At 39.7% G+C, this 12,276-nt stretch overlaps 1 long non-coding RNA gene across 1 annotated transcript in view; it reads left to right on the top strand.

Annotated features, from left to right (window-relative positions):
- LOC122991856 overlaps nucleotides 1-12,276 on the top strand; it is a 106,096-nt gene continuing 93,820 nt past the window's right edge. The window contains exons 1-2 of the long non-coding RNA XR_006405932.1: nucleotides 1-34; nucleotides 1,131-1,136. This is a non-coding gene — a long non-coding RNA (uncharacterized LOC122991856). The remainder of the gene's footprint in view (nucleotides 35-1,130; nucleotides 1,137-12,276) is intronic.

The following is a 12,276-nucleotide window of genomic DNA, read 5'->3' as shown; positions in this document are numbered from 1 at the left end:
TTAAAGTGCAGACACACTGGATCCGTTGATGGATGTCAAGGCGATGGATCCTATTCATTTTCTATGGAGAGCGGGAGATCTGGCCGCGCAGTGCATGATGGTTTTCTTAGGAGATTTCACTAAGGATACTTTGGAAAATGGGTAAGTTAAAGCTCCCACTTCCTACACAAAGACTGTAGTTGTTTTTTTACACAGTTCTATGTAGTTTTTACCTGTTGGAGGACTGTGTAGCCGTGCATAGAGAAAAAAAAAATAGACCAGCCGTGTAAAAATAGAGATGAGCAGCATGATGCCCACACGGGTGAGCGCGACATCAATGGTCACTGTAGCAGATTCAGTTAATTAGAATGGACTCGCTCTGATGCAGCAGATGTGTTGCGCCGTATCCATGCCTTTAGGAGGAGGAGGCGGGTTTGGGTGGATGGCTATATAGTGAATTAGATGTCAAAAAAGTTGCAAAAGCAGCAATAGACAACTGTTTGAGACCACTGCTTGCTTCCCATTTCAATTTCAACATTTTTATCATAAGGCCGGGACTTTGTATCGCATTTTACTGCATTCATTACCAACGTTTTCCACGTTAAACTCGTTTCAAGTGATCATTTTAACCCAAACCATGATCTGTTTCCTAACCTTATGCAAATGATTTCTGTGCCTAAACCTAACCAGATCTTGACCACAGTGTTGTCACACTATAAAACATAATTATTTTGTAATAGCATAGTGCATAGTGTAATGTAACGTAGCGGCATATTACAGTCCTATTCCACTGGGTTGATGCAGCTACCAGTAGGTGCAGTCTGCCCTATCTGAAGCATTATCATGGTAGTTAAAACAATTGATAACAACTGCCATTTAATGGGCTGATAACATCCGAAACAGGTGTACCAAATAGGGCTGTATGGTAGTTCAGTGGTTGCCTCACAGCTCTTTTTTATGTGAGTTGCAGTCCAGTTCCTTTCCATTGTCCAAAGACATGCCAGTTAGGTGAATTGGAAACTCTAAATTGCCTTTAGGTGTGAACTGGAGTGTAAATGTGTTTTTCTGTCGGTATGTGTGTTAGTCCTGTAATAGACTGGAGATCTGTCCAGGCCTGCCTCTTGCTCACTGCATGCTGGGACAGATTGCAGCCCCTTGTGACCCTGAAACTGTGGGATGGATGAACTAATTACTAGCCAACTTACGGTATCTGATCATATTTGGTGATTGGCTGGTAGATGCATCATAAATTGGCTGATTGTTTGTAAAGTTAGCGAATTTGAAAATCCAAAGACTGCTGCTGCTGCTCAAACTGAATTGAATTGGAGTAGAGTAGGGGCTCAGAAAGATAACAGATGGTTGCTTGTGTCACAGTAATCGATTCTGGAACACACCTGCCTTATCTGCTTACTATTACCTCTAACTTTCCTGAATGGACCCACCACCTTCTCTAGATTAAGTGGTTGCTAGGACATCTGTGTTGCAACTGCAAAGCCTCTGTAGCTCAAACTAAAGTTCTGTCTGTTGTCCTATAAGTGCACAGGTCCCTATATAATTGCCTGCTAGCCTAATTACTTGCAGTGGGTAAAGGCTATGACCTCATGGTCATCATTAAGGCACAGAAAAAGGTGCACAGATTGGTCTAGTACATGCAAGGGCAGCATTACAAACAGAAGACTCACAAAGGTCAAGGGAGAACGAGCTGTGAGGCAAAAACATGTATAATGAATGAATAATACCAAAAAGCCTTTAAATTAGGTAATTTTCAAAACAAGCTGCGCATGGATGGAGCCATGAGTTTAATATCGATACATCTTTTGTTGTGTTTTTAGCTGTAGGTGCAGCTTTCTGCATGCTATTTATACACACATACACACACACACACACACACCTCTGCTGTTTTCTAGTTATCCATCTCTCATTTTGTGTTTTTGACAATGCTATCAAAGATATAATTCAAAGCCCCTTTGTGGCAAAAGTACACCTGCTCCCTGAGAAAGAGCAGCACAACAGCATCCTCCAAGAGCTCCTCTGCCACAGAGAAAGCTCCTGAGAGGGCCAACACTGATAAATCTCACACATTTCCTCTGTGATGTGAGAGAGACCTAAAGAGGAAGGCACTTCATCACCGGGAAAGGCTCTCTCCGATCTGCTTTAATACGGAAGAGGAAATGGCACTAATAATGTTTTCGGGCATGTTTGGTTTTGGGGAAATGGTTTCATATATCAGTTTCATGGGAGATGGGGGAAGGGGCTGTTGATGTGGATGCCTGGTTACAGCAGGAAGTGCTACATTGAAGAATTCCACTTTTTTTTAAAAATAGGGTCTTTGAATTATGCTTGTTGGCCTATTTTATTACACACTGTAATATGGAATTTCACTTGTCTGCTTTGTTTGACCTTTTATGTCTTTTATTTTTGACAATATCATAAAACATTTCAGTGCAATGGGATTTTGAAAGGATTGCCAATATTTGCACTGACATGTCTGCTCCGAAATAGCTATTTTCAAACATCATGTGCCGCACACTGATTTGGAGAATGCTCATGTTAACTTTATTGCACTGTTTATTTTTGTGTCAAACGGCACTCTGGTAAGCTGCTCCTGTACTCATAAGAATTCATCGAATGTATGCGGTGTGATCTTGCTCATTATGTGACTTTGCTGTGGTGCAGAAACTCCGGGAGGAGAAGTCTTTGTCAGGAGTTTTGTTTCTCATTACCCAGAGGGCTTCAGCGCTCCATATTTCTTCTGCAGCAAGTCCCCAGGTTATACCAGTGTTATCTCTTTATTGCCTTCCCCTCCCTCCCAACTAAAAGACACCGTTGGCATTGATTAAGGTGCGCTAAGAACCTGCTTATGTGTTTAAATTATCTGTGCCTAATGCTTGGGGCAAGCGTTTGCAGCAGTGCCCTGGGACCGCATTATTCCTGTGATGGAAATTCTTTGAGGATCACAGCTTTGCATCCTATTTGGTTGCATAGCCGTGAGAGATGCCACAGGGCTTGAAGGCCATTATAAATACATTGATTAATTCTTAAGCTCTGATAGATGGGGTAAAGTTAAGGGAGATGAAGAGCTACAAAAGAACTCATGAAAACATCACTCACATTGTTCAGACCTACGAGCTTTACGCTCTAATTACAGTACAGTCGCTGTCGCATTTGAAAGAACCCTAAACAATAACAGTACACAAGAATTCCATTATTTCATAATGATGAGTCTGTGTCGGGGAAGAGAAGGACAACTTCCCCCGTGGCATTTTACATTTCCATGTCTCGGAATGTATTGCAGTGGGACAGATTTGTCTGTGTCTTTCTGAGTCCCTCTTGTGAGAGTGTTTGCTGTATAGATTTGAGTAAAGCTCTTGGTTTTGGTTTCTTTTGTTTCTCTGTGCACTCTGAACTTTTTGGTCTATTGATTGTGTAGAAAGTGATACTGAACAGAATAGTGAGTGACCTTAGAGGCTGCAGAAATTCTGATGCTTTCTGAATGTAATACTGTATTCCTGACGGGCTTAAGATGTCACGCTCACTTAGTGTTTGGATACAGTTAAAATGTGGTGTAGCTTCCTTCTCTGTGTCTGAGGACACCATGAACTGAAGACTAGAGTGATGGGCTCAGAAGTCAGGGTATTTGCCCTTTAAAACAGGTAAAATACTATCAGAAATAAAAAAAAAAAATCAAATCAAATCAAGTTTATCTATAAAGCACATTTAAAAACAACCAGAGTTGACCAAAGTGCTGTCCAATAAAATAACAAAAGTAAATTAAAATCATTAACAAGGTAACAGCAAAAAAGGTGTAGAGATGTCATAACAATACTATCCCATATGCATACACAAATAAACTCAAAGGCACGAGAAAACATGTGAGCCTTAAGGTTAGCCTTAAAAGTGTCTACAGTGGGGGAATACTTAATTGCAAAAGGTAAACTTTGCCAAAGTTCTGGGGCGGCTACGGCAAGCGCGTGATCTCCCTTACCCCAGCCAACAGCTGGTCTGAGAATCTGAGAGATCTGGGGTTGGAAAGGGGGCAGAGGAGCTCAGCGATGTACTGGGGCGCCAGGTCATGTAAAGCTTTAAAAACAAATAAAAGAACCTTAAACTCAGTCTTATATTTGACTGGTAGCCAATGCACGGATGCCAGTACAGGTGTGATGCTCTCTCTCTTCCTGGTACCAGTTAGTAGTCGATTTAAATACACACCCTAAATGTAGGCGTTTTTCACTTGCAAATACGTCTTTCACATAAAATTAAATTAACATTCTTAAGAAAAAGTATAATTTGTTATTGGTGGTTTTGAGTGGTTCAACATAAGTTTTAATCAGAGGACCCACGCAGCCCACCTGGTCACCGTGGGGTCTACCTGACCTTGAATCCAGTATTGTCTTCAAACACACACTCCTCACTATGGGAAATTAGCATCCCTATTGCCGCTAGCCTGGCTACAAATTGAGTAAATCATGGACTTTAATACTTTCAAACACCCACATATGCAGTAATATGAAACCTAATAAACCCAAATTAGCAAGAAAAATGTGTGACAGAGAACCACAGTGTTTTACTACAGCTACTCAAACTTTCTTCAACTTGTCAGCCACGTGTCTACCTCTCCTCTTGCTCTCATGTGTCTCCCCCACAAGGCTGGATTACCAATTGGGTAAAAAGTAAAAATTAACCCAGGACCCTCTGGACTCCACACTTACCATGTGTCTGTTGGTTGTGCTAATTTAATTTAAAACTTGTTTGGGAGTCGGCACCACTAAAGCACAATATCAACTGACATAATCAGAGCCTTAAGGTAGATCCTGCTTTATGATCTGATCTTGAGGCCCTATCTTAGAAGAATGTTCCTCTGATAAAACCCAGTTTCAGTACCTTCATTATTTCAGCATATGAAACGATGCAAAGGGAATGCGGGGTCCAGGGAGTTAAAGAGACCTTAAAGGGGCTCCATGGTAGGTTGATTTGGATCCAGTTTCCTGCCCTGCTCTCTGTCTCTTATCACCTACTATCAATCAGAATAGGTACACTGTTACATACTGTTATTTTATGGTATGGATCTAAGTCATTCAACATAACCACACTGAGGATAAAAAGTAATGTTCCAACAAATCCTCCTCCAAATTAAACAACAGAATGCGTTGGTTAGGGGGTTAAAGGATGATCATAGTTACAATTTTTAAAAAGACTGTTCTGACTCACGGTTGGAAAGAGGAAACAAACAGTATTCTCCTGCGGCAAAGTCCACTGTTGGATTAACCAACCCACCACCTCCTCTGAATGAGGAAAATTGTCAACTTATATAGATGTCATCTGAACTGCACCACTGCTCCAGGTCATAATTACTACGGCCGCTAAATGGCATCTGTCACTCAAACATAACTATATGGTGTTTTTGTGTGACTGATATCATGACATGTTGTGTAGTTTTTCTTGAAAGGACAGTCTCTAAAGTTCATATGGCAACTTTAATTGTCATCTTCATAATATTACAACATAGCCGAGGTGCAGTGTTAACTCCATGTGATTGTTAGAGATTTGACTCAGACCTTGGAATATTTGTGAACGCAATTCCATTATAACTGTGTCATTCATTCTTGTGCAACCGTACTTCTCTCAGTAAAAAAATAAACTGTGCCAATCACATGCCTCCCCTGCTTAGAGGGCCAAACAAGAAATCAGAGCCTGGTAGTTGTATGGGGCACCACATTAAACACAGCAAAACTGATTAATACAAAGAGCATAATATCCAGAGCTGCTGTTTATTAATTAATTTACGTTTTGCATGACATTTAACTAATCTATTCCTTGATAACAAAAAAAAAAGCCTGAGTTGCAGTTATTAAAAATTCTTGCCAGGAGTGAAATAATAGAGGAAATTCATTTACAGGCCCACAGAGCATTGGTCAGGTTTTTGCGGTAATTGTCTAGTTGAATTGCACCTCTCTGTACCACCTGAGCCCTGACTCTGACACTGTGCTGCTGGGAAAAAAAACCCTCAAAATTACTGGACATATGTGGCAAGGATCTGCTCCGTTTCCTTGCCACAGTAATGATTTTATGAAACACCTGTAATGGTCTCATCTCTATCTATTGTGAACAAGAATACCACTGTACCTCAGTGTAACCATAAAGTCTATGTTTTCATCATCAGTGCTTCTTAAACTAGAAAATAAAGGATAACATTTACTTGTCATCTCAGACACTAAATAAAATTATTAAAAGCTCTCTAATAAAGAAACCCCAGAGACATGAACTAAATCAATTAGCTGGCCTTGACTTATTTTCACACATCACATCTTAAGACAAGTGAGGTGCGATAATTCACTCTGGGGACTTATCCAGACACACATGCCAACAAGGAGCCTGACATGTACAAAAGCTAAACAGTCAAAGTCAAAAGCACTTTTGAACAGTACAACTGTGCATTCCTAGTGCTTCTTCCATAATCCAAACATTCAGATCTCATAGGGATGCTGAAGAGATGATTCTACCCACAAGGCGCACTTGATCCCTCCCATCAAACAAGTGTTTGTTCATTGAAGTGAGAGAAAGTCAAATAGCTTCACATTTTTAGCTCTGAGGACTACATAAAGGTGAGCTGTAAAGGCAGTTTTCTCTGATGTTGAACATCGGGGGATTATTGTCTGTATTTGCTCCAACTGATGTGGATCTTAAATTCATTTATTTAGAACGATGCCCAGTTATGAAATACTTCCAAATAGTACTTACTGCATATGTCATTTTGGTGCTTTATGGGTGCAAAAAGTAAAGACAGCTACTCTTTCATCTGCAACTGACCTTTGGCTAAATCCAACCCCCCTAAAACCTGTTGCTAGGCCTGTCAAGCATTATGTTCTCGCATGGCATACGTGGCATGTATATGTGGAATTACAGTGGTGGTATAATCAGGGCTGCCAAGTTTTGACTTCAGTTTGGAGTGAGATTTGTTCCCTGGGGGTGGTAGTACTTATTTTTACTTATTTTTGCTCTTAATAAAATGAGCATTATTTGTGGTCAGTTGACCCACTCGACCTCTCTTTGCCCTTATGAACCAATACCTTTTTCATAAGACTTTTTGTTTTTGCTAATGTGTGTTTATTGTGTAGCATTTTTGATATACACTGCAGATTATTACACATATTTTACTTCAATTTTCCAAAAAAATGTAATTTAAAAGAAATTTCCTGCATTTCCACACTACCTAACCTCTTGGATTAAGTCAAGAAACAGCCATCTGCACTACTCTAGAGTCTAGTCTAGTCAGATTGAAGGTGCTATGAAAACCAAGAATGCGTCAAGAACAGTATATAATTGGGTGGATCAGGACAGGAAATGATTATCAGAAGTGCTATTTCATATTTTAAATTATATTTATAAAAACATTATGTAGCCTAAAATAGTAGTAGGTTACCTAAAAACCTGTTTGCCTGTTGGGAAGCCCAAGAAAGTATCAGAGCGACAGAGACACAGAGCGTCCCCGTAACCATAGTAACTCACTCTCATGTCATTCTCTCACCTTTTGAGTTAAAGAGCCCTTCAGATGACATGTAAATACAGAAATAGCATGCAGTACAGAGCTTGTCAGTATTGATTGTATTATCAGGAAAAATGTAAGATCAGACTTGATTCTCTGTTTGGCTGATTAGTTTACATACTTGGAGTAAAACAGAGCAATTTGTGCTTTATCATTTTAATTACATGATGTTTCAAGGACAAACCAATTTTTAATGCTATCCCAGATAACAAGTTTGGCTGGTTGCTGGAGTATAAACTCCCCCAAATCCAAAAAAGAGCAGGACAAAAGCATTAACCTACACTCTGATATAGAGTAGCATCCTGGAGCAGGTCTATAACCTGACAAAATAGTAATGAGTTAGTAAATGCTAAGGAAGGTTACTAAGCTAGTGAGCCAGGCACGTTTTTCTCTTGTGTTTTTGATTTTGGAAAGGCTATAAATGAGACAACAGCCTTCAAACTCTTAAGATGCCAAATGTTGCTCTTATTGCCTCATGTGCACTGCTTCAACATGTGGAGAAATTCAATTAATCCTTTAAATCTGCTAACAACAAAATGAGAAGGTACAGATATACGCTGAACAGGTGCTCATTAACATTATTGTCATGCCTAAAGGTACAATTTCTAAGAGGCTGCCGTTTGAAATGTTATATTTTATTAGCTGCATAGATGTTTTGTACTGATTGCATGTGCATAATGAAGTATATAATAAGTCATGCATGCTAGTATTATCAAACGTCTCATGTGGTATAAAGCACAGTATCATAGGTTGAAATTGATTGTCTCATGAAATAGCTTGTCAATGTATCATGTTCTGTTACACACTGTACTGTAACACAGACATGGTTTCTGCCAAGGGCATACATTGCGTGCATGAGCCTGCGGGTGAAGAAAATGTTGGCAAGTCCTTGAGACCCAATCTTAATAAGCTATAAAATAAATGAATAAATATACCCCCCTTGCCTTTTGTCCCAGCCCTGCAGTTACTATTAACGTGATTTTCAACCTTTCCCTCTTGGTGATGCCTCAGAAAAATGTGAGTGCAATGTTAAGAGCGATGCGACAGCTACTGCAAAACCAAAGACAAGAAGGGTGGAGTGAGAGACAGAGACACAAAGAGTGGGAGAGAAAGAGAGGGAGAGAGAGAGAGAGAGAGAGAGAGAGAGAGAGAGAGAGAGAGGGATTGTGGGACAGAGACTTCTTCCAGAACATAATTGGTATGCATAGCGGTTGCTGAGGCAGTCAGCAGGCCTCAGCTACAAATTTTCCCACATTTGTCCACATTTATGGTCAAATAGGCTGCATTTGCATTCAGATTAAACAATGAAGATGGTAGAGGGACAATTGTTTAGGGTTGAGTGTTTTTTGCATAAATAAATAACGATCTATATATTACAAGAGGAAGGACAGAAGCCACCCCACCCCCACCCCCCTCCAAATTAAATAGCAAGAGGGACAGAATACTTTATCTGACAACTCCAGAGAGTATTAGAATACAACTAAGGATAGATTACTGACCGGTCAAAGCGGACATCTAACACCACACCATTCGTTGTGGTTTTTGATTTAATTAATTGCAATGTTTTTGTTTAGGAACATGTACCAGTGCAGCAAAATATCAACTTGAATGATAAGGGCCTTGAGGTAGGTTCTGTATTATTTCCTCACCTCTAGGCGCAGTCTTAGTCGCTATGGGGCTTAAATATTAACTAAAACAAACAAAGAAATGATTACAAATGACAAAGTTTTCTAAATAGATTCAATTAAATTACCAAAAACTAACTGACACACAGCAGACCTAGGACCAGGTAGAATTCCAGCATAAGATTACTGGTTGGTTCTGGGGCTTTAGGCAAAAATAAAAATAAGCTTCTATGTGTAGTCTGATGTGTGTACTGTACTTGATGACCACTTGGAGGTGTCTGGGTGCATACACAGTGCACGGATTGGCAAGAACGGAGGGTCAACAGGGGCCCACAGCTCATTTTTGCCTCAGGGCCACCTCAAGGGTTAATCTGGCCATGAATACAGCTACCTCTCTGCCACTGAACACAGCACATTACCATATTAATCAGTGGTGCTATTACAGTGAAGTAGCCCCTCCTCTCTGCATGCCCAGTGAGACCTAGCGCTTAACATTACCTCAGCACCGTAACCATTGTTGGGCTTTTGAGATATGGTGTTATTTTCTGTCAACACTTCTTCCTCAGCCCCTCCTTTAATGTGAATCAGCCAGTGAAGTGGAACGTGCTATTTTGGTCTTGCTCATGGAATTTGTTTGCACAGCAAATCAATGGCCACACATCCAAACAAACATGATCGCTAAGCAAATATTTGAGCATGCAGGAAGACTGTATGTAGGTCTGCAGCTCTGAGCATACAATCCCTAAAACCCAGGAATAATTAGCTTACTGTGCTGTTTGCCTTTTGATTTATTGCGAGCCCAAAAGTGCCACCTGTCACATCAGTTGAGGGATGAAATGCTTTGAAGCTGCAAATCCTCGCCTGTGATTTAAATAAGAGATATCAAGTCAGTTACTGGTACCCTGCTCTGTTAAATTCGACCCGACCTACTGGTGTGTCTATTTTAACAAAGTCATGTTGTGACACACACCAACCGTCTCGAAGATTTAAAAGTTAAAATATATGAAATATGTCAGACTGAATTACGGAGAAATGTACATAAAGTGATAGGTTTGAACGTTTGGTAGGAACAAGCACATACAGGATGTGATATTGTCATAAAGTGAGGAAAAAAAAAATATATATATATATATTTTTTTTTATTTCTTCTTTTGAGTTCAAGAAACTTAAGGGGTAATTTAAGAGGAAAATCAAAAGCATAAGAGGTGAAAGATTCAAAGCGTGTTCATTCTTTAGTTGGTTCAGTCTGGGTCCATTTGCTGATTGTCACTATTCGCCATTCATGACCCTTCATGTGATTGGTACTAAGTGCCGTGGGTTTGTGATAGCGGGCAGCATGTGGTGAATGTGCTCAAAAATATTCAGTCTTCTAGATTGGCTTCTACTGAGTGGACTTGAGGTGGTAAAAGCCTGGGATTGATTACAATTGTTAATCAAGAATCAGTTCGATACACTCAAAAAAAGAGCACTTATAATAGGAGAGGCAATGCTGCATCAGCTCCTGGCCTTCATTCACAAAATAGGGAATAGCTGATCACTCCAAATAAGTTTCTGTTAACTATGTATGTGTTCAGAGATGACAACAAATACAAAATTTACCACTCCTAGTCCTATGATAAATGGGAAGTGAAATATTGCAACTAGGAGCTTTAGTAGCTCACTAATATATAACATATTATTCACGTACTATTATTTACTCAGTGTAATACATTTTAATTCATTTATTTAATGATGTGCTTCAGCCAGACTAAATTATTGCATAATACATAATTATTATGCATAGTAGTACAACTATTTTGCAAATGGGTTTCAGTGAAGAAATCCTTTATCACACACACATACACAATAGTGTAGCTTGCTATATATTAGTGCAACAGTGACTTTGATTGATTCATTCTTTAAGTTCAGCTCTGTAACAGAAGTAGCATATAAGGGAAGAGAACGTAATACTTTGAAATACTTCTAGCTAGCTTAATCCTCCATGCATACATTTAGCAGATAGTGATCTAGCCTATATGAAGCCCATTTAGCTAGAGCACTTTCAAGAAATAGTTTGACATTTTAGGCAATATATTCACTTTCTTGGCAAGAATTAGATGAGGAGGTTGATACCACTTTAATCTGTAATGTCTATAAATATGAAGCCAAGGTCAGCAGCTGGCTAACTTAGCTTAGCACAAAGACTTAAAACAGGGAAAAAAAGCTAGCCTGTATCTGCCCAAAGGAAACAAAAGTTCACTAATTAACTTGTTATATCTTGTTTGTTTAATCCGTACTGTAACTGTAAAAACTTAACCTTTTTTGTTGGGATGGCAGTGGCTCAAGAGGTAGAGCAGGTCGTCTGCTTACGAGATGGTTGGTGGTTCGATTCCCAGCTCCTCCAGTCCAGAAACATTGTAAAAGCTGCCATGAATGTGTGAATGTGGGTGCATGTGTTGTAAAGTGCTTTGAGCGGTCAGTAGACTAGAAAAGCACTAGAAAAAAATGCAGTCCATTTACCCCCCATGACCTTTTGTTAGGCTAGTTGTTTCCCCATTTATGCTAAGCTATGTGAACCACCTGTAGCCTTATTCATCAGACAGGACAGTTACAAGACTGGTATTGATCTTCTCATGTAGCTCTCAGTAAGAAAGAAAATTGTTGTATTTCCCAAAATACTGAACTATTTCTTTAAGGTATTCTGTCTAACTTCACTAGAGGCAATTTCATCATTTTCAACTTACATTCTTTAGCTGTTATCCTGTGTACTCACACAAGGGCAGACTCCTGTACAGTGGTTTAGGAAACAACTTGTTTCAATAAACAAAATTTGAGTGGCTGACCTTTATTTAATTAACACCTGACAGTAAGTGGCTCCTCCTCTGCCTTCATGAATGTTTAATCAAAATACTGACTCCCCTTCTGTCTCTCAACAACCTGCCTCCTTTCTCTCTCTGTTTCTCCCTCTGCACACACTCACTGTACACTAAATGCAAATCTCTGTAACACATATTCCAGCACAAGTACAGTAACAACCCTGTTCTTTCCTTTGTCAAGCAGGTTTGGACCACTGGAGCAACTGTAACAAGAGTACAATGCCAGCGGTAAAGCCTTACTGGTACATTTACTGATGTTACCAAGCCTCACCCA

The sequence above is a fragment of the Thunnus albacares genome, chromosome 1 (assembly GCF_914725855.1).
Source record: "Thunnus albacares chromosome 1, fThuAlb1.1, whole genome shotgun sequence".
In the NCBI taxonomy this organism is placed as follows: Eukaryota; Metazoa; Chordata; class Actinopteri; order Scombriformes; family Scombridae; genus Thunnus; species Thunnus albacares.
Note: the sequence above shows the minus strand (reverse complement) of the source record. Positions and strands in the feature narration are given on the sequence as shown.